At 46.1% G+C, this 25,424-nt stretch overlaps 11 non-coding genes across 11 annotated transcripts; all 11 read right to left on the bottom strand.

Moving 5' to 3' along the window:
* Nucleotides 1-758: 758 nt before the first annotated feature.
* Nucleotides 759-949, bottom strand: LOC130343634 (U2 spliceosomal RNA). The gene has a single exon (XR_008882918.1). It is a non-coding gene; the product is annotated as a U2 spliceosomal RNA (small nuclear RNA).
* Nucleotides 950-3,034: 2,085 nt separating this feature from the next.
* Nucleotides 3,035-3,225, bottom strand: LOC130343633 (U2 spliceosomal RNA). The gene has a single exon (XR_008882917.1). It is a non-coding gene; the product is annotated as a U2 spliceosomal RNA (small nuclear RNA).
* Nucleotides 3,226-5,310: 2,085 nt separating this feature from the next.
* On the bottom strand, nt 5,311-5,501 carry LOC130343632 (U2 spliceosomal RNA). Its single transcript, XR_008882916.1, has one exon. It is a non-coding gene; the product is annotated as a U2 spliceosomal RNA (small nuclear RNA).
* A 2,089-nt stretch (nt 5,502-7,590) lies between these two features.
* On the bottom strand, nt 7,591-7,781 carry LOC130343716 (U2 spliceosomal RNA). The gene has a single exon (XR_008882991.1). It is a non-coding gene; the product is annotated as a U2 spliceosomal RNA (small nuclear RNA).
* A 2,078-nt stretch (nt 7,782-9,859) lies between these two features.
* On the bottom strand, nt 9,860-10,050 carry LOC130343715 (U2 spliceosomal RNA). The gene has a single exon (XR_008882990.1). It is a non-coding gene; the product is annotated as a U2 spliceosomal RNA (small nuclear RNA).
* A 2,093-nt stretch (nt 10,051-12,143) lies between these two features.
* LOC130343714 (U2 spliceosomal RNA) lies at nt 12,144-12,334 on the bottom strand. The gene has a single exon (XR_008882989.1). It is a non-coding gene; the product is annotated as a U2 spliceosomal RNA (small nuclear RNA).
* A 2,085-nt stretch (nt 12,335-14,419) lies between these two features.
* On the bottom strand, nt 14,420-14,610 carry LOC130343713 (U2 spliceosomal RNA). Its single transcript, XR_008882988.1, has one exon. It is a non-coding gene; the product is annotated as a U2 spliceosomal RNA (small nuclear RNA).
* A 2,091-nt stretch (nt 14,611-16,701) lies between these two features.
* LOC130343712 (U2 spliceosomal RNA) lies at nt 16,702-16,892 on the bottom strand. Its single transcript, XR_008882987.1, has one exon. It is a non-coding gene; the product is annotated as a U2 spliceosomal RNA (small nuclear RNA).
* Nucleotides 16,893-18,974: 2,082 nt separating this feature from the next.
* Nucleotides 18,975-19,164, bottom strand: LOC130343661 (U2 spliceosomal RNA). Its single transcript, XR_008882942.1, has one exon. It is a non-coding gene; the product is annotated as a U2 spliceosomal RNA (small nuclear RNA).
* Nucleotides 19,165-21,249: 2,085 nt separating this feature from the next.
* LOC130343659 (U2 spliceosomal RNA) lies at nt 21,250-21,439 on the bottom strand. Its single transcript, XR_008882940.1, has one exon. It is a non-coding gene; the product is annotated as a U2 spliceosomal RNA (small nuclear RNA).
* A 2,094-nt stretch (nt 21,440-23,533) lies between these two features.
* LOC130343664 (U2 spliceosomal RNA) lies at nt 23,534-23,724 on the bottom strand. Its single transcript, XR_008882944.1, has one exon. It is a non-coding gene; the product is annotated as a U2 spliceosomal RNA (small nuclear RNA).
* Between the last annotated feature and the right edge of the window lie 1,700 nt (nt 23,725-25,424).

Genomic DNA, 25,424 nt, shown 5'->3' with positions numbered 1-25,424 from the left:
ATGTTGGAGCAGGTTTAGATACAGTCTAAAGTATAGATCTCAAAGTCTGTGCACAGAATTTAGCAAGGGCCTCGCACCTTCTGATGCATCAGGTAGGTGCACAATAGCATAGCCTAACCCTCTGTACTTTGGTCTATATTGATGCGGGACATAGACAGCCAGCTGATGACCAATCCATTAGTGCAATGGATGGCTGGAAGCATTTGTCTTTGCCTTTGCAATACCACAGAAGCAATGCATGGTCAATGTACAGCAATGACACACCTGTGTGAACAGCCAGGAGACCCCCCCCCCCCCCCCCATGTTATGTTACATAGTTACATAGTTAGTACGGTCGAAAAAAGACATATGTCCATCAAGTTCAACCAGGGAATTAAGGGGTAGGGGTGTGGCGCGATATTGGGGAAGGGATGAGATTTTATATTTCTTCATAAGCATTAATCTTATTTTGTCAATTAGGAACATTCAGCACCCACCCGCTATCAAGGCAGCTGCCTATCATGTCATGCCCTACCTGCACAGGTGTGCTGGCTACTCAAATGATCCAATTAAGGAGGCCATTTAGTCAGCAGCAGCAGAAGTCCTGTGCCTGGACGCTCCAACAGCGGCCAGACACAAGCAGAAGCAGCAGAAGCAGCAGCAGCAGCACCACCTTTTGTTTTTTGGCTGCAGCAGCAAGGCCCACAGGGCTGGCTAGCTGGCTAGCCAGCAAGCAGGTAGCAATGAAAGTAGGAATCTTTCTTTTTAACCCTGTAAGGGGGTGGTGCACTGTACCCGAAGATACTGCCATATCGGGTCAATGCATAGGGCGACGGAAGCAAGCTTCGAAATCGGCCCCCGTTCTCAAAAATCCATTTAATATATGGTCCCCAGATAGGGGACGTATCAGATATTAAACTGATAAGAACAGATACTACACTTGATCTTAGCCAAAAGGCCGAGAAGCGATAACCGTGAAAGGGGCGGGCCCAACAAGGTCCCCTTCATGGGCACTATCACTGCTTGCTGTCAGGGAGGCTGCCAGACAATTTTCCATGCACACTCTGGGCTGGGGGGCAGTCAACCACCAGTACACACAGCAGAACCTAAACCCATACCATTATTGCTAAGCAGCAAGACAGGGGCCCATTGCACTCCCACGGGGCCTTTTTAAATGCAATCCATAACCCGGATTTGCCAGGAACCCTTCTTACTCCTCCTACTTGCATGTGACACTGGGCTTAGGATCTGCATAGGAAACACACACACAAGCACACACCTACCTTTGTTGCCTGCAGATGCCTCCTTGGCTGTCCCCAAACGGTATCAAACCAACACCCACGGGAAGCTGTAAGCATAGAGGACATGCCTGCACCCCATTGGACTTACCTGTGTGGGTTAAATCCGGGTTATTTGACAACCTATGGCGGTGATGGTTCTGCTCAGGCAGAGCAGTGCTGATGCTCCTCATAAAGCTGTCGCTGCTGTGAAGGTTCTAGGTGACATCACAAATCCCTATGGTTACATACACAACAAAGCTGGGTTGTTGTTGTTTACACTCTGCAAGGCCTGTGGAAGTGAGTGACATCATAGCACTGTAGTTCTGAGGGTTCTAGATGGATGCAACAATCTCCTGTTGCTTCTATGAAGGCCATAATAGACGACATCACCAAACAGCTCCATAGTCACATACACAGCAAAGGAGAGATGTTGTTTACACCTAGTGATGTCAGTGGTATTGAGTGACATCACAGCACAGTGCTAAGGCTCCTGGGCCTGGACACAGCAGCGGCTGCAATATCTCAACGGAGAATACGTTTATATATATGTGTGTGTGTGCGCGTATATATATATATATATATATATATATATATATATATATATATTTCTCCGCCGAAATCACTTTTAAACCCATTTCCACCTTTTTTTCCCTTCTCTTCCTCTTACTTTTTTTTCACGTTTTTTTACGTTTTTCTCCTTTTCGCCTCTTTTCTGGGCGTATTATTCTTCTTTTTCTTCTTTTTTTTCGTCTAATGCATACCCCATCAGTGCAGCAATGCTTATTCAATACCGCCAGCAGATGGAGACACTGGGGGATAATTTTCTAAGGATTTATACTGATTTTTCCTGTCTGAATTTGTCGCACAGAAAGTTGCAGGCCAAATATGTGTGACATTTCTGCGACTTTAGCTTCTAGAGCATTTTTACAACATTATACATAGGTGCTGAATACATAAAAAGCGACTGTTCAGCGACAGACAAGTCGCATCGGCTGAAAGTAGGCCAGAATGTCAGTCCATGTTGGAGCAGGTTTAGATACAGTCTAAAGTATAGATCTCAAAGTCTGTGCACAGAATTTAGCAAGGGCCTCGCACCTTCTGATGCATCAGGTAGGTGCACAATAGCATAGCCTAACCCTCTGTACTTTGGTCTATATTGATGCGGGACATAGACAGCCAGCTGATGACCAATCCATTAGTGCAATGGATGGCTGGAAGCATTTGTCTTTGCCTTTGCAATACCACAGAAGCAATGCATGGTCAATGTACAGCAATGACACACCTGTGTGAACAGCCAGGAGACCCCCCCCCCCCCCCCCCCCCCCCCATGTTATGTTACATAGTTACATAGTTAGTACGGTCGAAAAAAGACATATGTCCATCAAGTTCAACCAGGGAATTAAGGGGTAGGGGTGTGGCGCGATATTGGGGAAGGGATGAGATTTTATATTTCTTCATAAGCATTAATCTTATTTTGTCAATTAGGAACATTCAGCACCCACCCGCTATCAAGGCAGCTGCCTATCATGTCATGCCCTACCTGCACAGGTGTGCTGGCTACTCAAATGATTTAATTAAGGAGGCCATTTAGTCAGCAGCAGCAGAAGTCCTGTGCCTGGACGCTCCAACAGCGGCCAGACACAAGCAGAAGCAGCAGCAGCAGCACCACCTTTTGTTTTTTGGCTGCAGCAGCAAGGCCCACAGGGCTGGCTAGCTGGCTAGCCAGCAAGCAGGTAGCAATGAAAGTAGGAATCTTTCTTTTTAACCCTGTAAGGGGGTGGTGCACTGTACCCGAAGATACTGCCATATCGGGTCAATGCATAGGGCGACGGAAGCAAGCTTCGAAATCGGCCCCCGTTCTCAAAAATCCATTTAATATATGGTCCCCAGATAGGGGACGTATCAGATATTAAACTGATAAGAACAGATACTACACTTGATCTTAGCCAAAAGGCCGAGAAGCGATAACCGTGAAAGGGGCGGGCCCAACAAGGTCCCCTTCATGGGCACTATCACTGCTTGCTGTCAGGGAGGCTGCCAGACAATTTTCCATGCACACTCTGGGCTGGGGGGCAGTCAACCACCAGTACACACAGCAGAACCTAAACCCATACCATTATTGCTAAGCAGCAAGACAGGGGCCCATTGCACTCCCACGGGGCCTTTTTAAATGCAATCCATAACCCGGATTTGCCAGGAACCCTTCTTACTCCTCCTACTTGCATGTGACACTGGGCTTAGGATCTGCATAGGAAACACACACACAAGCACACACCTACCTTTGTTGCCTGCAGATGCCTCCTTGGCTGTCCCCAAACGGTATCAAACCAACACCCACGGGAAGCTGTAAGCATAGAGGACATGCCTGCACCCCATTGGACTTACCTGTGTGGGTTAAATCCGGGTTATTTGACAACCTATGGCGGTGATGGTTCTGCTCAGGCAGAGCAGTGCTGATGCTCCTCATAAAGCTGTCGCTGCTGTGAAGGTTCTAGGTGACATCACAAATCCCTATGGTTACATACACAACAAAGCTGGGTTGTTGTTGTTTACACTCTGCAAGGCCTGTGGAAGTGAGTGACATCATAGCACTGTAGTTCTGAGGGTTCTAGATGGATGCAACAATCTCCTGTTGCTTCTATGAAGGCCATAATAGACGACATCACCAAACAGCTCCATAGTCACATACACAGCAAAGGAGAGATGTTGTTTACACCTAGTGATGTCAGTGGTATTGAGTGACATCACAGCACAGTGCTAAGGCTCCTGGGCCTGGACACAGCAGCGGCTGCAATATCTCAACGGAGAATACGTTTATATATATGTGTGTGTGTGCGCGTATATATATATATATATATATATATATATATATATATATATTTCTCCGCCGAAATCACTTTTAAACCCATTTCCACCTTTTTTTCCCTTCTCTTCCTCTTACTTTTTTTTCACGTTTTTTTACGTTTTTCTCCTTTTCGCCTCTTTTCTGGGCGTATTATTCTTCTTTTTCTTCTTTTTTTTCGTCTAATGCATACCCCATCAGTGCAGCAATGCTTATTCAATACCGCCAGCAGATGGAGACACTGGGGGATAATTTTCTAAGGATTTATACTGATTTTTCCTGTCTGAATTTGTCGCACAGAAAGTTGCAGGCCAAATATGTGTGACATTTCTGCGACTTTAGCTTCTAGAGCATTTTTACAACATTATACATAGGTGCTGAATACATAAAAAGCGACTGTTCAGCGACAGACAAGTCGCATCGGCTGAAAGTAGGCCAGAATGTCAGTCCATGTTGGAGCAGGTTTAGATACAGTCTAAAGTATAGATCTCAAAGTCTGTGCACAGAATTTAGCAAGGGCCTCGCACCTTCTGATGCATCAGGTAGGTGCACAATAGCATAGCCTAACCCTCTGTACTTTGGTCTATATTGATGCGGGACATAGACAGCCAGCTGATGACCAATCCATTAGTGCAATGGATGGCTGGAAGCATTTGTCTTTGCCTTTGCAATACCACAGAAGCAATGCATGGTCAATGTACAGCAATGACACACCTGTGTGAACAGCCAGGAGACCCCCCCCCCCCCCCCCCATGTTATGTTACATAGTTACATAGTTAGTACGGTCGAAAAAAGACATATGTCCATCAAGTTCAACCAGGGAATTAAGGGGTAGGGGTGTGGCGCGATATTGGGGAAGGGATGAGATTTTATATTTCTTCATAAGCATTAATCTTATTTTGTCAATTAGGAACATTCAGCACCCACCCGCTATCAAGGCAGCTGCCTATCATGTCATGCCCTACCTGCACAGGTGTGCTGGCTACTCAAATGATCCAATTAAGGAGGCCATTTAGTCAGCAGCAGCAGAAGTCCTGTGCCTGGACGCTCCAACAGCGGCCAGACACAAGCAGAAGCAGCAGAAGCAGCAGCAGCAGCACCACCTTTTGTTTTTTGGCTGCAGCAGCAAGGCCCACAGGGCTGGCTAGCTGGCTAGCCAGCAAGCAGGTAGCAATGAAAGTAGGAATCTTTCTTTTTAACCCTGTAAGGGGGTGGTGCACTGTACCCGAAGATACTGCCATATCGGGTCAATGCATAGGGCGACGGAAGCAAGCTTCGAAATCGGCCCCCGTTCTCAAAAATCCATTTAATATATGGTCCCCAGATAGGGGACGTATCAGATATTAAACTGATAAGAACAGATACTACACTTGATCTTAGCCAAAAGGCCGAGAAGCGATAACCGTGAAAGGGGCGGGCCCAACAAGGTCCCCTTCATGGGCACTATCACTGCTTGCTGTCAGGGAGGCTGCCAGACAATTTTCCATGCACACTCTGGGCTGGGGGGCAGTCAACCACCAGTACACACAGCAGAACCTAAACCCATACCATTATTGCTAAGCAGCAAGACAGGGGCCCATTGCACTCCCACGGGGCCTTTTTAAATGCAATCCATAACCCGGATTTGCCAGGAACCCTTCTTACTCCTCCTACTTGCATGTGACACTGGGCTTAGGATCTGCATAGGAAACACACACACAAGCACACACCTACCTTTGTTGCCTGCAGATGCCTCCTTGGCTGTCCCCAAACGGTATCAAACCAACACCCACGGGAAGCTGTAAGCATAGAGGACATGCCTGCACCCCATTGGACTTACCTGTGTGGGTTAAATCCGGGTTATTTGACAACCTATGGCGGTGATGGTTCTGCTCAGGCAGAGCAGTGCTGATGCTCCTCATAAAGCTGTCGCTGCTGTGAAGGTTCTAGGTGACATCACAAATCCCTATGGTTACATACACAACAAAGCTGGGTTGTTGTTGTTTACACTCTGCAAGGCCTGTGGAAGTGAGTGACATCATAGCACTGTAGTTCTGAGGGTTCTAGATGGATGCAACAATCTCCTGTTGCTTCTATGAAGGCCATAATAGACGACATCACCAAACAGCTCCATAGTCACATACACAGCAAAGGAGAGATGTTGTTTACACCTAGTGATGTCAGTGGTATTGAGTGACATCACAGCACAGTGCTAAGGCTCCTGGGCCTGGACACAGCAGCGGCTGCAATATCTCAACGGAGAATACGTTTATATATATGTGTGTGTGTGCGCGTATATATATATATATATATATATATATATATATATATATATATATTTCTCCGCCGAAATCACTTTTAAACCCATTTCCACCTTTTTTTCCCTTCTCTTCCTCTTACTTTTTTTTCACGTTTTTTTACGTTTTTCTCCTTTTCGCCTCTTTTCTGGGCGTATTATTCTTCTTTTTCTTCTTTTTTTTCGTCTAATGCATACCCCATCAGTGCAGCAATGCTTATTCAATACCGCCAGCGGATGGAGACACTGGGGGATAATTTTCTAAGGATTTATACTGATTTTTCCTGTCTGAATTTGTCGCACAGAAAGTTGCAGGCCAAATATGTGTGACATTTCTGCGACTTTAGCTTCTAGAGCATTTTTACAACATTATACATAGGTGCTGAATACATAAAAAGCGACTGTTCAGCGACAGACAAGTCGCATCGGCTGAAAGTAGGCCAGAATGTCAGTCCATGTTGGAGCAGGTTTAGATACAGTCTAAAGTATAGATCTCAAAGTCTGTGCACAGAATTTAGCAAGGGCCTCGCACCTTCTGATGCATCAGGTAGGTGCACAATAGCATAGCCTAACCCTCTGTACTTTGGTCTATATTGATGCGGGACATAGACAGCCAGCTGATGACCAATCCATTAGTGCAATGGATGGCTGGAAGCATTTGTCTTTGCCTTTGCAGTACCACAGAAGCAATGCATGGTCAATGTACAGCAATGACACACCTGTGTGAACAGCCAGGAGACCCCCCCCCCCCCCCCCCATGTTATGTTACATAGTTACATAGTTAGTACGGTCGAAAAAAGACATATGTCCATCAAGTTCAACCAGGGAATTAAGGGGTAGGGGTGTGGCGCGATATTGGGGAAGGGATGAGATTTTATATTTCTTCATAAGCATTAATCTTATTTTGTCAATTAGGAACATTCAGCACCCACCCGCTATCAAGGCAGATGCCTATCATGTCATGCCCTACCTGCACAGGTGTGCTGGCTACTCAAATGATCCAATTAAGGAGGCCATTTAGTCAGCAGCAGCAGAAGTCCTGTGCCTGGACGCTCCAACAGCGGCCAGACACAAGCAGAAGCAGCAGAAGCAGCAGCAGCAGCACCACCTTTTGTTTTTTGGCTGCAGCAGCAAGGCCCACAGGGCTGGCTAGCTGGCTAGCCAGCAAGCAGGTAGCAATGAAAGTAGGAATCTTTCTTTTTAACCCTGTAAGGGGGTGGTGCACTGTACCCGAAGATACTGCCATATCGGGTCAATGCATAGGGCGACGGAAGCAAGCTTCGAAATCGGCCCCCGTTCTCAAAAATCCATTTAATATATGGTCCCCAGATAGGGGACGTATCAGATATTAAACTGATAAGAACAGATACTACACTTGATCTTAGCCAAAAGGCCGAGAAGCGATAACCGTGAAAGGGGCGGGCCCAACAAGGTCCCCTTCATGGGCACTATCACTGCTTGCTGTCAGGGAGGCTGCCAGACAATTTTCCATGCACACTCTGGGCTGGGCAGTCAACCACCAGTACACACAGCAGAACCTAAACCCATACCATTATTGCTAAGCAGCAAGACAGGGGCCCATTGCACTCCCACGGGGCCTTTTTAAATGCAATCCATAACCCGGATTTGCCAGGAACCCTTCTTACTCCTCCTACTTGCATGTGACACTGGGCTTAGGATCTGCATAGGAAACACACACACAAGCACACACCTACCTTTGTTGCCTGCAGATGCCTCCTTGGCTGTCCCCAAACGGTATCAAACCAACACCCACGGGAAGCTGTAAGCATAGAGGACATGCCTGCACCCCATTGGACTTACCTGTGTGGGTTAAATCCGGGTTATTTGACAACCTATGGCGGTGATGGTTCTGCTCAGGCAGAGCAGTGCTGATGCTCCTCATAAAGCTGTCGCTGCTGTGAAGGTTCTAGGTGACATCACAAATCCCTATGGTTACATACACAACAAAGCTGGGTTGTTGTTGTTTACACTCTGCAAGGCCTGTGGAAGTGAGTGACATCATAGCACTGTAGTTCTGAGGGTTCTAGATGGATGCAACAATCTCCTGTTGCTTCTATGAAGGCCATAATAGACGACATCACCAAACAGCTCCATAGTCACATACACAGCAAAGGAGAGATGTTGTTTACACCTAGTGATGTCAGTGGTATTGAGTGACATCACAGCACAGTGCTAAGGCTCCTGGGCCTGGACACAGCAGCGGCTGCAATATCTCAACGGAGAATACGTTTATATATATGTGTGTGTGTGCGCATATATATATATATATATATATATATATATATATATATATATTTGTCCGCCGAAATCACTTTTAAACCCATTTCCACCTTTTTTTCCCTTCTCTTCCTCTTACTTTTTTTTCACGTTTTTTTACGTTTTTCTCCTTTTCGCCTCTTTTCTGGGCGTATTATTCTTCTTTTTCTTCTTTTTTTTCGTCTAATGCATACCCCATCAGTGCAGCAATGCTTATTCAATACCGCCAGCAGATGGAGACACTGGGGGATAATTTTCTAAGGATTTATACTGATTTTTCCTGTCTGAATTTGTCGCACAGAAAGTTGCAGGCCAAATATGTGTGACATTTCTGCGACTTTAGCTTCTAGAGCATTTTTACAACATTATACATAGGTGCTGAATACATAAAAAGCGACTGTTCAGCGACAGACAAGTCGCATCGGCTGAAAGTAGGCCAGAATGTCAGTCCATGTTGGAGCAGGTTTAGATACAGTCTAAAGTATAGATCTCAAAGTCTGTGCACAGAATTTAGCAAGGGCCTCGCACCTTCTGATGCATCAGGTAGGTGCACAATAGCATAGCCTAACCCTCTGTACTTTGGTCTATATTGATGCGGGACATAGACAGCCAGCTGATGACCAATCCATTAGTGCAATGGATGGCTGGAAGCATTTGTCTTTGCCTTTGCAATACCACAGAAGCAATGCATGGTCAATGTACAGCAATGACACACCTGTGTGAACAGCCAGGAGACCCCCCCCCCCCCCATGTTATGTTACATAGTTACATAGTTAGTACGGTCGAAAAAAGACATATGTCCATCAAGTTCAACCAGGGAATTAAGGGGTAGGGGTGTGGCGCGATATTGGGGAAGGGATGAGATTTTATATTTCTTCATAAGCATTAATCTTATTTTGTCAATTAGGAACATTCAGCACCCACCCGCTATCAAGGCAGCTGCCTATCATGTCATGCCCTACCTGCACAGGTGTGCTGGCTACTCAAATGATTTAATTAAGGAGGCCATTTAGTCAGCAGCAGCAGAAGTCCTGTGCCTGGACGCTCCAACAGCGGCCAGACACAAGCAGAAGCAGCAGAAGCAGCAGCAGCAGCACCACCTTTTGTTTTTTGGCTGCAGCAGCAAGGCCCACAGGGCTGGCTAGCTGGCTAGCCAGCAAGCAGGTAGCAATGAAAGTAGGAATCTTTCTTTTTAACCCTGTAAGGGGGTGGTGCACTGTACCCGAAGATACTGCCATATCGGGTCAATGCATAGGGCGACGGAAGCAAGCTTCGAAATCGGCCCCCGTTCTCAAAAATCCATTTAATATATGGTCCCCAGATAGGGGACGTATCAGATATTAAACTGATAAGAACAGATACTACACTTGATCTTAGCCAAAAGGCCGAGAAGCGATAACCGTGAAAGGGGCGGGCCCAACAAGGTCCCCTTCATGGGCACTATCACTGCTTGCTGTCAGGGAGGCTGCCAGACAATTTTCCATGCACACTCTGGGCTGGGGGGCAGTCAACCACCAGTACACACAGCAGAACCTAAACCCATACCATTATTGCTAAGCAGCAAGACAGGGGCCCATTGCACTCCCACGGGGCCTTTTTAAATGCAATCCATAACCCGGATTTGCCAGGAACCCTTCTTACTCCTCCTACTTGCATGTGACACTGGGCTTAGGATCTGCATAGGAAACACACACACAAGCACACACCTACCTTTGTTGCCTGCAGATGCCTCCTTGGCTGTCCCCAAACGGTATCAAACCAACACCCACGGGAAGCTGTAAGCATAGAGGACATGCCTGCACCCCATTGGACTTACCTGTGTGGGTTAAATCCGGGTTATTTGACAACCTATGGCGGTGATGGTTCTGCTCAGGCAGAGCAGTGCTGATGCTCCTCATAAAGCTGTCGCTGCTGTGAAGGTTCTAGGTGACATCACAAATCCCTATGGTTACATACACAACAAAGCTGGGTTGTTGTTGTTTACACTCTGCAAGGCCTGTGGAAGTGAGTGACATCATAGCACTGTAGTTCTGAGGGTTCTAGATGGATGCAACAATCTCCTGTTGCTTCTATGAAGGCCATAATAGACGACATCACCAAACAGCTCCATAGTCACATACACAGCAAAGGAGAGATGTTGTTTACACCTAGTGATGTCAGTGGTATTGAGTGACATCACAGCACAGTGCTAAGGCTCCTGGGCCTGGACACAGCAGCGGCTGCAATATCTCAACGGAGAATACGTTTATATATATGTGTGTGTGTGCGCGTATATATATATATATATATATATATATATATATATATATATATATATATTTCTCCGCCGAAATCACTTTTAAACCCATTTCCACCTTTTTTTCCCTTCTCTTCCTCTTACTTTTTTTTCACGTTTTTTTACGTTTTTCTCCTTTTCGCCTCTTTTCTGGGCGTATTATTCTTCTTTTTCTTCTTTTTTTTCGTCTAATGCATACCCCATCAGTGCAGCAATGCTTATTCAATACCGCCAGCAGATGGAGACACTGGGGGATAATTTTCTAAGGATTTATACTGATTTTTCCTGTCTGAATTTGTCGCACAGAAAGTTGCAGGCCAAATATGTGTGACATTTCTGCGACTTTAGCTTCTAGAGCATTTTTACAACATTATACATAGGTGCTGAATACATAAAAAGCGACTGTTCAGCGACAGACAAGTCGCATCGGCTGAAAGTAGGCCAGAATGTCAGTCCATGTTGGAGCAGGTTTAGATACAGTCTAAAGTATAGATCTCAAAGTCTGTGCACAGAATTTAGCAAGGGCCTCGCACCTTCTGATGCATCAGGTAGGTGCACAATAGCATAGCCTAACCCTCTGTACTTTGGTCTATATTGATGCGGGACATAGACAGCCAGCTGATGACCAATCCATTAGTGCAATGGATGGCTGGAAGCATTTGTCTTTGCCTTTGCAATACCACAGAAGCAATGCATGGTCAATGTACAGCAATGACACACCTGTGTGAACAGCCAGGAGACCCCCCCCCCCCCCCCCCATGTTATGTTACATAGTTACATAGTTAGTACGGTCGAAAAAAGACATATGTCCATCAAGTTCAACCAGGGAATTAAGGGGTAGGGGTGTGGCGCGATATTGGGGAAGGGATGAGATTTTATATTTCTTCATAAGCATTAATCTTATTTTGTCAATTAGGAACATTCAGCACCCACCCGCTATCAAGGCAGCTGCCTATCATGTCATGCCCTACCTGCACAGGTGTGCTGGCTACTCAAATGATCCAATTAAGGAGGCCATTTAGTCAGCAGCAGCAGAAGTCCTGTGCCTGGACGCTCCAACAGCGGCCAGACACAAGCAGAAGCAGCAGAAGCAGCAGCAGCAGCACCACCTTTTGTTTTTTGGCTGCAGCAGCAAGGCCCACAGGGCTGGCTAGCTGGCTAGCCAGCAAGCAGGTAGCAATGAAAGTAGGAATCTTTCTTTTTAACCCTGTAAGGGGGTGGTGCACTGTACCCGAAGATACTGCCATATCGGGTCAATGCATAGGGCGACGGAAGCAAGCTTCGAAATCGGCCCCCGTTCTCAAAAATCCATTTAATATATGGTCCCCAGATAGGGGACGTATCAGATATTAAACTGATAAGAACAGATACTACACTTGATCTTAGCCAAAAGGCCGAGAAGCGATAACCGTGAAAGGGGCGGGCCCAACAAGGTCCCCTTCATGGGCACTATCACTGCTTGCTGTCAGGGAGGCTGCCAGACAATTTTCCATGCACACTCTGGGCTGGGGGGCAGTCAACCACCAGTACACACAGCAGAACCTAAACCCATACCATTATTGCTAAGCAGCAAGACAGGGGCCCATTGCACTCCCACGGGGCCTTTTTAAATGCAATCCATAACCCGGATTTGCCAGGAACCCTTCTTACTCCTCCTACTTGCATGTGACACTGGGCTTAGGATCTGCATAGGAAACACACACACAAGCACACACCTACCTTTGTTGCCTGCAGATGCCTCCTTGGCTGTCCCCAAACGGTATCAAACCAACACCCACGGGAAGCTGTAAGCATAGAGGACATGCCTGCACCCCATTGGACTTACCTGTGTGGGTTAAATCCGGGTTATTTGACAACCTATGGCGGTGATGGTTCTGCTCAGGCAGAGCAGTGCTGATGCTCCTCATAAAGCTGTCGCTGCTGTGAAGGTTCTAGGTGACATCACAAATCCCTATGGTTACATACACAACAAAGCTGGGTTGTTGTTGTTTACACTCTGCAAGGCCTGTGGAAGTGAGTGACATCATAGCACTGTAGTTCTGAGGGTTCTAGATGGATGCAACAATCTCCTGTTGCTTCTATGAAGGCCATAATAGACGACATCACCAAACAGCTCCATAGTCACATACACAGCAAAGGAGAGATGTTGTTTACACCTAGTGATGTCAGTGGTATTGAGTGACATCACAGCACAGTGCTAAGGCTCCTGGGCCTGGACACAGCAGCGGCTGCAATATCTCAACGGAGAATACGTTTATATATATGTGTGTGTGTGCGCGTATATATATATATATATATATATATATATATATATATATTTCTCCGCCGAAATCACTTTTAAACCCATTTCCACCTTTTTTTCCCTTCTCTTCCTCTTACTTTTTTTTCACGTTTTTTTACGTTTTTCTCCTTTTCGCCTCTTTTCTGGGCGTATTATTCTTCTTTTTCTTCTTTTTTTTCGTCTAATGCATACCCCATCAGTGCAGCAATGCTTATTCAATACCGCCAGCGGATGGAGACACTGGGGGATAATTTTCTAAGGATTTATACTGATTTTTCCTGTCTGAATTTGTCGCACAGAAAGTTGCAGGCCAAATATGTGTGACATTTCTGCGACTTTAGCTTCTAGAGCATTTTTACAACATTATACATAGGTGCTGAATACATAAAAAGCGACTGTTCAGCGACAGACAAGTCGCATCGGCTGAAAGTAGGCCAGAATGTCAGTCCATGTTGGAGCAGGTTTAGATACAGTCTAAAGTATAGATCTCAAAGTCTGTGCACAGAATTTAGCAAGGGCCTCGCACCTTCTGATGCATCAGGTAGGTGCACAATAGCATAGCCTAACCCTCTGTACTTTGGTCTATATTGATGCGGGACATAGACAGCCAGCTGATGACCAATCCATTAGTGCAATGGATGGCTGGAAGCATTTATCTTTGCCTTTGCAGTACCACAGAAGCAATGCATGGTCAATGTACAGCAATGACACACCTGTGTGAACAGCCAGGAGACCCCCCCCCCCCCCCCCCCCATGTTATGTTACATAGTTACATAGTTAGTACGGTCGAAAAAAGACATATGTCCATCAAGTTCAACCAGGGAATTAAGGGGTAGGGGTGTGGCGCGATATTGGGGAAGGGATGAGATTTTATATTTCTTCATAAGCATTAATCTTATTTTGTCAATTAGGAACATTCAGCACCCACCCGCTATCAAGGCAGATGCCTATCATGTCATGCCCTACCTGCACAGGTGTGCTGGCTACTCAAATGATCCAATTAAGGAGGCCATTTAGTCAGCAGCAGCAGAAGTCCTGTGCCTGGACGCTCCAACAGCGGCCAGACACAAGCAGAAGCAGCAGAAGCAGCAGCAGCAGCACCACCTTTTGTTTTTTGGCTGCAGCAGCAAGGCCCACAGGGCTGGCTAGCTGGCTAGCCAGCAAGCAGGTAGCAATGAAAGTAGGAATCTTTCTTTTTAACCCTGTAAGGGGGTGGTGCACTGTACCCGAAGATACTGCCATATCGGGTCAATGCATAGGGCGACGGAAGCAAGCTTCGAAATCGGCCCCCGTTCTCAAAAATCCATTTAATATATGGTCCCCAGATAGGGGACGTATCAGATATTAAACTGATAAGAACAGATACTACACTTGATCTTAGCCAAAAGGCCGAGAAGCGATAACCGTGAAAGGGGCGGGCCCAACAAGGTCCCCTTCATGGGCACTATCACTGCTTGCTGTCAGGGAGGCTGCCAGACAATTTTCCATGCACACTCTGGGCTGGGGGGCAGTCAACCACCAGTACACACAGCAGAACCTAAACCCATACCATTATTGCTAAGCAGCAAGACAGGGGCCCATTGCACTCCCACGGGGCCTTTTTAAATGCAATCCATAACCCGGATTTGCCAGGAACCCTTCTTACTCCTCCTACTTGCATGTGACACTGGGCTTAGGATCTGCATAGGAAACACACACACAAGCACACACCTACCTTTGTTGCCTGCAGATGCCTCCTTGGCTGTCCCCAAACGGTATCAAACCAACACCCACGGGAAGCTGTAAGCATAGAGGACATGCCTGCACCCCATTGGACTTACCTGTGTGGGTTAAATCCGGGTTATTTGACAACCTATGGCGGTGATGGTTCTGCTCAGGCAGAGCAGTGCTGATGCTCCTCATAAAGCTGTCGCTGCTGTGAAGGTTCTAGGTGACATCACAAATCCCTATGGTTACATACACAACAAAGCTGGGTTGTTGTTGTTTACACTCTGCAAGGCCTGTGGAAGTGAGTGACATCATAGCACTGTAGTTCTGAGGGTTCTAGATGGATGCAACAATCTCCTGTTGCTTCTATGAAGGCCATAATAGACGACATCACCAAACAGCTCCATAGTCACATACACAGCAAAGGAGAGATGTTGTTTACACCTAGTGATGTCAGTGGTATTGAGTGACATCACAGCACAGTGCTAAGGCTCCTGGGCCTGGACACAGCAGCGGCTGCAATATCTCAACGGAGAATACGTTTATATATATGTGTGTGTGTGCGCGTATATATATATATATATATATATATATATATATATATATATATATATATTCTCCGCCGAAATCACTTTTAAACCCATTTCCACCTTTTTTTCCCTTCTCTTCCTCTTACTTTTTTTTCACGTTTTTTTACGTTTTTCTCCTTTTCGCCTCTTTTCTGGGCGTATTATTCTTCTTTTTCTTCTTTTTTTTCGTCTAATGCATACCCCATCAGTGCAGCAATGCTTATTCAATACCGCCAGCGGATGGAGACACTGGGGGATAATTTTCTAAGGATTTATACTGATTTTTCCTGTCTGAATTTGTCGCACAGAAAGTTGCAGGCCAAATATGTGTGACATTTCTGCGACTTTAGCTTCTAGAGCATTTTTACAACATTATACATAGGTGCTGAATACATAAAAAGCGACTGTTCAGCGACAGACAAGTCGCATCGGCTGAAAGTAGGCCAGAATGTCAGTCCATGTTGGAGCAGGTTTAGATACAGTCTAAAGTATAGATCTCAAAGTCTGTGCACAGAATTTAGCAAGGGCCTCGCACCTTCTGATGCATCAGGTAGGTGCACAATAGCATAGCCTAACCCTCTGTACTTTGGTCTATATTGATGCGGGACATAGACAGCCAGCTGATGACCAATCCATTAGTGCAATGGATGGCTGGAAGCATTTGTCTTTGCCTTTGCAGTACCACAGAAGCAATGCATGGTCAATGTACAGCAATGACACACCTGTGTGAACAGCCAGGAGACCCCCCCCCCCCCCCCCATGTTATGTTACATAGTTACATAGTTAGTACGGTCGAAAAAAGACATATGTCCATCAAGTTCAACCAGGGAATTAAGGGGTAGGGGTGTGGCGCGATATTGGGGAAGGGATGAGATTTTATATTTCTTCATAAGCATTAATCTTATTTTGTCAATTAGGAACATTCAGCACCCACCCGCTATCAAGGCAGATGCCTATCATGTCATGCCCTACCTGCACAGGTGTGCTGGCTACTCAAATGATCCAATTAAGGAGGCCATTTAGTCAGCAGCAGCAGAAGTCCTGTGCCTGGACGCTCCAACAGCGGCCAGACACAAGCAGAAGCAGCAGAAGCAGCAGCAGCAGCACCACCTTTTGTTTTTTGGCTGCAGCAGCAAGGCCCACAGGGCTGGCTAGCTGGCTAGCCAGCAAGCAGGTAGCAATGAAAGTAGGAATCTTTCTTTTTAACCCTGTAAGGGGGTGGTGCACTGTACCCGAAGATACTGCCATATCGGGTCAATGCATAGGGCGACGGAAGCAAGCTTCGAAATCGGCCCCCGTTCTCAAAAATCCATTTAATATATGGTCCCCAGATAGGGGACGTATCAGATATTAAACTGATAAGAACAGATACTACACTTGATCTTAGCCAAAAGGCCGAGAAGCGATAACCGTGAAAGGGGCGGGCCCAACAAGGTCCCCTTCATGGGCACTATCACTGCTTGCTGTCAGGGAGGCTGCCAGACAATTTTCCATGCACACTCTGGGCTGGGGGGCAGTCAACCACCAGTACACACAGCAGAACCTAAACCCATACCATTATTGCTAAGCAGCAAGACAGGGGCCCATTGCACTCCCACGGGGCCTTTTTAAATGCAATCCATAACCCGGATTTGCCAGGAACCCTTCTTACTCCTCCTACTTGCATGTGACACTGGGCTTAGGATCTGCATAGGAAACACACACACAAGCACACACCTACCTTTGTTGCCTGCAGATGCCTCCTTGGCTGTCCCCAAACGGTATCAAACCAACACCCACGGGAAGCTGTAAGCATAGAGGACATGCCTGCACCCCATTGGACTTACCTGTGTGGGTTAAATCCGGGTTATTTGACAACCTATGGCGGTGATGGTTCTGCTCAGGCAGAGCAGTGCTGATGCTCCTCATAAAGCTGTCGCTGCTGTGAAGGTTCTAGGTGACATCACAAATCCCTATGGTTACATACACAACAAAGCTGGGTTGTTGTTGTTTACACTCTGCAAGGCCTGTGGAAGTGAGTGACATCATAGCACTGTAGTTCTGAGGGTTCTAGATGGATGCAACAATCTCCTGTTGCTTCTATGAAGGCCATAATAGACGACATCACCAAACAGCTCCATAGTCACATACACAGCAAAGGAGAGATGTTGTTTACACCTAGTGATGTCAGTGGTATTGAGTGACATCACAGCACAGTGCTAAGGCTCCTGGGCCTGGACACAGCAGCGGCTGCAATATCTCAACGGAGAATACGTTTATATATATGTGTGTGTGTGCGCGTATATATATATATATATATATATATATATATATATATATATATTTCTCCGCCGAAATCACTTTTAAACCCATTTCCACCTTTTTTTCCCTTCTCTTCCTCTTACTTTTTTTTCACGTTTTTTTACGTTTTTCTCCTTTTCGCCTCTTTTCTGGGCGTATTATTCTTCTTTTTCTTCTTTTTTTTCGTCTAATGCATACCCCATCAGTGCAGCAATGCTTATTCAATACCGCCAGCAGATGGAGACACTGGGGGATAATTTTCTAAGGATTTATACTGATTTTTCCTGTCTGAATTTGTCGCACAGAAAGTTGCAGGCCAAATATGTGTGACATTTCTGCGACTTTAGCTTCTAGAGCATTTTTACAACATTATACATAGGTGCTGAATACATAAAAAGCGACTGTTCAGCGACAGACAAGTCGCATCGGCTGAAAGTAGGCCAGAATGTCAGTCCATGTTGGAGCAGGTTTAGATACAGTCTAAAGTATAGATCTCAAAGTCTGTGCACAGAATTTAGCAAGGGCCTCGCACCTTCTGATGCATCAGGTAGGTGCACAATAGCATAGCCTAACCCTCTGTACTTTGGTCTATATTGATGCGGGACATAGACAGCCAGCTGATGACCAATCCATTAGTGCAATGGATGGCTGGAAGCATTTGTCTTTGCCTTTGCAATACCACAGAAGCAATGCATGGTCAATGTACAGCAATGACACACCTGTGTGAACAGCCAGGAGACCCCCCCCCCCCCCCCCCATGTTATGTTACATAGTTACATAGTTAGTACGGTCGAAAAAAGACATATGTCCATCAAGTTCAACCAGGGAATTAAGGGGTAGGGGTGTGGCGCGATATTGGGGAAGGGATGAGATTTTATATTTCTTCATAAGCATTAATCTTATTTTGTCAATTAGGAACATTCAGCACCCACCCGCTATCAAGGCAGCTGCCTATCATGTCATGCCCTACCTGCACAGGTGTGCTGGCTACTCAAATGATCCAATTAAGGAGGCCATTTAGTCAGCAGCAGCAGAAGTCCTGTGCCTGGACGCTCCAACAGCGGCCAGACACAAGCAGAAGCAGCAGAAGCAGCAGCAGCAGCACCACCTTTTGTTTTTTGGCTGCAGCAGCAAGGCCCACAGGGCTGGCTAGCTGGCTAGCCAGCAAGCAGGTAGCAATGAAAGTAGGAATCTTTTAACCCTGTAAGGGGGTGGTGCACTGTACCCGAAGATACTGCCATATCGGGTCAATGCATAGGGCAACGGAAGCAAGCTTCGAAATCGGCCCCCGTTCTCAAAAATCCATTTAATATATGGTCCCAGATAGGGGACGTATCAGATATTAAACTGATAAGAACAGATACTACACTTGATCTTAGCCAAAAGGCCGAGAAGCGATAACCGTGAAAGGGGCGGGCCCAACAAGGTCCCCTTCATGGGCACTATCACTGCTTGCTGTCAGGGAGGCTGCCAGACAATTTTCCATGCACACTCTGGGCTGGGGGGCAGTCAACCACCAGTACACACAGCAGAACCTAAACCCATACCATATTGCTAAGCAGCAAGACAGGGGCCCATTGCACTCCCACGGGGCCTTTTTTAAATGCAATCCATAACCCGGATTTGCCAGGAACCCTTCTTACTCCTCCTACTTGCATGTGACACTGGGCTTAGGATCTGCATAGGAAACACACACACAAGCACACACCTACCTTTGTTGCCTGCAGATGCCTCCTTGGCTGTCCCCAAACGGTATCAAACCAACACCCACGGGAAGCTGTAAGCATAGAGGACATGCCTGCACCCCATTGGACTTACCTGTGTGGGTTAAATCCGGGTTATTTGACAACCTATGGCGGTGATGGTTCTGCTCAGGCAGAGCAGTGCTGATGCTCCTCATAAAGCTGTCGCTGCTGTGAAGGTTCTAGGTGACATCACAAATCCCTATGGTTACATACACAACAAAGCTGGGTTGTTGTTGTTTACACTCTGCAAGGCCTGTGGAAGTGAGTGACATCATAGCACTGTAGTTCTGAGGGTTCTAGATGGATGCAACAATCTCCTGTTGCTTCTATGAAGGCCATAATAGACGACATCACCAAACAGCTCCATAGTCACATACACAGCAAAGGAGAGATGTTGTTTACACCTAGTGATGTCAGTGGTATTGAGTGACATCACAGCACAGTGCTAAGGCTCCTGGGCCTGGACACAGCAGCGGCTGCAATATCTCAACGGAGAATACGTTTATATATATGTGTGTGTGTGCGCGTATATATATAAATATATATATATATATATATATATATATATATATATATTTCCTCCGCCGAAATCACTTTTAAACCCATTTCCACCTTTTTTTCCCTTCTCTTCCTCTTACTTTTTTTTCACGTTTTTTTTACGTTTTTCTCCTTTTCGCCTCTTTTCTGGGCGTATTATTCTTCTTTTTCTTCTTTTTTTTCGTCTAATGCATACCCCATCAGTGCAGCAATGCTTATTCAATACCGCCAGCAGATGGAGACACTGGGGATAATTTTCTAAGGATTTATACTGATTTTTCCTGTCTGAATTTGTCGCACAGAAAGTTGCAGGCCAATATGTGTGACATTTCTGCGACTTTAGCTTCTAGAGCATTTTTACAACATTATACATAGGTGCTGAATACATAAAAAGCGACTGTTCAGCGACAGACACGTCGCATCGGCTGAAAGTAGGCCAGAATGTCAGTCCATGTTGGAGCAGGTTTAGATACAGTCTAAAGTATAGATTCTCAAAGTCTGTGCACAGAATTTAGCAAGGGCCTCGCACCTTCTGATGCATCAGGTAGGTGCACAATAGCATAGCCTAACCCTCTGTACTTTGGTCTATATTGATGCGGGACATAGACAGCCAGCTGATGACCAATCCATTAGTGCAATGGATGGCTGGAAGCATTTGTCTTTGCCTTTGCAATACCACAGAAGCAATGCATGGTCAATGTACAGCAATGACACACCTGTGTGAACAGCCAGGAGACCCCCCCCCCATGTTATGTTACATAGTTACATAGTTAGTACGGTCGAAAAAAGACATATGTCCATCAAGTTCAACCAGGGAATTAAGGGGTAGGGGTGTGGCGCGATATTGGGGAAGGGATGAGATTTTATATTTCTTCATAAGCATTAATCTTATTTTGTCAATTAGGAACATTCAGCACCCACCCGCTATCAGGCAGCTGCCTATCATGTCATGCCCTACCTGCACAGGTGTGCTGGCTACTCAAATGATCCAATTAAGGAGGCCATTTAGTCAGCAGCAGCAGAAGTCCTGTGCCTGGACGCTCCAACAGCGGCCAGACACAAGCAGAAGCAGCAGAAGCAGCAGCAGCAGCACCACCTTTTGTTTTTTGGCTGCAGCAGCAAGGCCCACAGGGCTGGCTAGCTGGCTAGCCAGCAAGCAGGTAGCAATGAAAGTAGGAATCTTTCTTTTTAACCCTGTAAGGGGGTGGTGCACTGTACCCGAAGATACTGCCATATCGGGTCAATGCATAGGGCGACGGAAGCAAGCTTCGAAATCGGCCCCCGTTCTCAAAATCCATTTAATATATGGTCCCCAGATAGGGGACGTATCAGATATTAAACTGATAAGAACAGATACTACACTTGATCTTAGCCAAAAGGCCGAGAAGCGATAACCGTGAAAGGGGCGGGCCCAACAAGGTCCCCTTCATGGGCACTATCACTGCTTGCTGTCAGGGAGGCTGCCAGACAATTTTCCATGCACACTCTGGGCTGGGGGGCAGTCAACCACCAGTACACACAGCAGAACCTAAACCCATACCATTATTGCTAAGCAGCAAGACAGGGGCCCATTGCACTCCCACGGGGCCTTTTTAAATGCAATCCATAACCCGGATTTGCCAGGAACCCTTCTTACTCCTCCTACTTGCATGTGACACTGGGCTTAGGATCTGCATAGGAAACACACACACAAGCACACACCTACCTTTGTTGCCTGCAGATGCCTCCTTGGCTGTCCCCAAACGGTATCAAACCAACACCCACGGGAAGCTGTAAGCATAGAGGACATGCCTGCACCCCATTGGACTTACCTGTGTGGGTTAAATCCGGGTTATTTGACAACCTATGGCGGTGATGGTTCTGCTCAGGCAGAGCAGTGCTGATGCTCCTCATAAAGCTGTCGCTGCTGTGAAGGTTCTAGGTGGACATCACAAATCCCTATGGTTACATACACAACAAAGCTGGGTTGTTGTTGTTTACACTCTGCAAGGCCTGTGGAAGTGAGTGACATCATAGCACTGTAGTTCTGAGGGTTCTAGATGGATGCAACAATCTCCTGTTGCTTCTATGAAGGCCATAATAGACGACATCACCAAACAGCTCCATAGTCACATACACAGCAAAGGAGAGATGTTGTTTACACCTAGTGATGTCAGTGGTATTGAGTGACATCACAGCACAGTGCTAAGGCTCCTGGGCCTGGACACAGCAGCGGCTGCAATATCTCAACGGAGAATACGTTTATATATATGTGTGTGTGTGCGCGTATATATATATATATATATATATATATATATATATATATATATATATATATTTCTCCGCCGAAATCACTTTTAAACCCATTTCCACCTTTTTTTCCCTCTCTTCCTCTTACTTTTTTTTCACGTTTTTTTAAGTTTTTCTCCTTTTCGCCTCTTTTCTGGGCGTATTATTCTTCTTTTTCTTCTTTTTTTTTCGTCTAATGCATACCCCCATCAGTGCAGCAATGCTTATTCAATACCGCCAGCAGATGGAGACACTGGGGGATAATTTTCTAAGGATTTATACTGATTTTTCCTGTCTGAATTTGTCCGCACAGAAAGTTGCAGGCCAAATATGTGTGACATTTCTGCGACTTTAGCTTCTAGAGCATTTTTACAACATTATACATAGGTGCTGAATACATAAAAAGCGACTGTTCAGCGACAGACAAGTCGCATCGGCTGAAAGTAGGCAGAATGTCAGTCCATGTTGGAGCAGGTTTAGATACAGTCTAAAGTATAGATCTCAAAGTCTGTGCACAGAATTTAGCAAGGGCCTCGCACCTTCTGATGCCTCAGGTAGGTGCACAATAGCATAGCCTAACCCTCTGTACTTTGGTCTATATTGATGCGGGACATAGACAGCCAGCTGATGACCAATCCATTAGTGCAATGGATGGCTGGAAGCATTTGTCTTTGCCTTTGCAATACCACAGAAGCAATGCATGGTCAATGTACAGCAATGACACACCTGTGTGAACAGCCAGGAGACCCCCCCCCCCCCCCATGTTATGTTACATAGTTACATAGTTAGTACGGTCGAAAAAAGACATATGTCCATCAAGTTCAACCAGGGAATTAAGGGGTAGGGGTGTGGCGCGATATTGGGGAAGGGATGAGATTTTATATTTCTTCATAAGCATTAATCTTATTTTGTCAATTAGGAACATTCAGCACCCACCCGCTATCAAGGCAGCTGCCTATCATGTCATGCCCTACCTGCACAGGTGTGCTGGCTACTCAAATGATCCAATTAAGGAGGCCATTTAGTCAGCAGCAGCAGAAGTCCTGTGCCTGGACGCTCCAACAGCGGCCAGACACAAGCAGAAGCAGCAGAAGCAGCAGCAGCAGCACCACCTTTTGTTTTTTGGCTGCAGCAGCAAGGCCCACAGGGCTGGCTAGCTGGCTAGCCAGCAAGCAGGTAGCAATGAAAGTAGGAATCTTTCTTTTTAACCCTGTAAGGGGGTGGTGCACTGTACCCGAAGATACTGCCATATCGGGTCAATGCATAGGGCGACGGAAGCAAGCTTCGAAATCGGCCCCCGTTCTCAAAAATCCATTTAATATATGGTCCCCAGATAGGGGACGTATCAGATATTAAACTGATAAGAACAGATACTACACTTGATCTTAAGCCAAAAGGCGAGAAGCGATAACCCGTGAAAGGGGCGGGCCCAACAAGGTCCCCTTCATGGGCACTATCACTGCTTGCTGTCAGGGAGGCTGCCAGACAATTTTCCATGCACACTCTGGGCTGGGGGGCAGTCAACCACCAGTACAACACAGCAGAACCTAAACCCATACCATTATTGCTAAGCAGCAAGACAGGGGCTCCATTGCACTCCCACGGGGGCCTTTTTAAATGCAATCCATAACCCGGATTTGCCAGGAACCCTTCTTACTCCTCCTACTTGCATGTGACACTGGCTTAGGATCTGCATAGGAAACACACACACAAGCACACACCTACCTTGTTGCCTGCAGATGCCTCCTTGGCTGTCCCCAAACGGTATCAAACCAACACCCACGGGAAGCTGTAAGCATAGAGGACATGCCTGCACCCCATTGGACTTACCTGTGTGGGTTAAATCCGGGTTATTTGACAACCTATGGCGGTGATGGTTCTGCTCAGGCAGAGCAGTGCTGATGCTCCTCATAAAGCTGTCGCTGCTGTGAAGGTTCTAGGTGACATCACAAATCCCTATGGTTACATACACAACAAAGCTGGGTTGTTGTTGTTTACACTCTGCAAGGCCTGTGGAAGTGAGTGACATCATAGCACTGTAGTTCTGAGGGTTCTAGATGGATGCAACAATCTCCTGTTGCTTCTATGAAGGCCATAATAGACGACATCACCAAACAGCTCCATAGTCACATACACAGCAAAGGAGAGATGTTGTTTACACCTAGTGATGTCAGTGGTATTGAGTGACATCACAGCACAGTGCTAAGGCTCCTGGGCCTGGACACAGCAGCGGCTGCAATATCTCAACGGAGAATACGTTTATATATATGTGTGTGTGTGCGCGTATATATATATATATATATATATATATATATATATATATATATATATATATTTCTCCGCCGAAATCACTTTTAAACCCATTTCCACCTTTTTTTCCCTTCTCTTCCTCTTACTTTTTTTTCACGTTTTTTTTACGTTTTTCTCCTTTTCGCCTCTTTTCTGGGCGTATTATTCTTCTTTTTCTTCTTTTTTTTCGTCTAATGCATACCCCATCAGTGCAGCAATGCTTATTCAATACCGCCAGCAGATGGAGACACTGGGGGATAATTTTCTAAGGATTTATACTGATTTTTCCTGTCTGAATTTGTCGCACAGAAAGTTGCAGGCCAAATATGTGTGACATTTCTGCGACTTTAGCTTCTAGAGCATTTTTACAACATTATACATAGGTGCTGAATACATAAAAAGCGACTGTTCAGCGACAGACAAGTCGCATCGGCTGAAAGTAGGCCAGAATGTCAGTCCATGTTGGAGCAGGTTTAGATACAGTCTAAAGTATAGATCTCAAAGTCTGTGCACAGAATTTAGCAAGGGCCTCGCACCTTCTGATGCATCAGGTAGGTGCACAATAGCATAGCCTAACCCCTCTGTACTTTGGTCTATATTGATGCGGGACATAGACAGCCAGCTGATGACCAATCCATTAGTGCAATGGATGGCTGGAAGCATTTGTCTTTGCCTTTGCAATACCACAGAAGCAATGCATGGTCAATGTACAGCAATGACACACCTGTGTGAACAGCCAGGAGACCCCCCCCCCCCCCCCCCATGTTATGTTACATAGTTACATAGTTAGTACGGTCGAAAAAAGACATATGTCCATCAA

Source organism: Hyla sarda, unplaced genomic scaffold (genome assembly GCF_029499605.1).
Source record: "Hyla sarda isolate aHylSar1 unplaced genomic scaffold, aHylSar1.hap1 scaffold_688, whole genome shotgun sequence".
Taxonomy (NCBI): domain Eukaryota; kingdom Metazoa; phylum Chordata; class Amphibia; order Anura; family Hylidae; genus Hyla; species Hyla sarda.
Note: the sequence above shows the minus strand (reverse complement) of the source record. Positions and strands in the feature narration are given on the sequence as shown.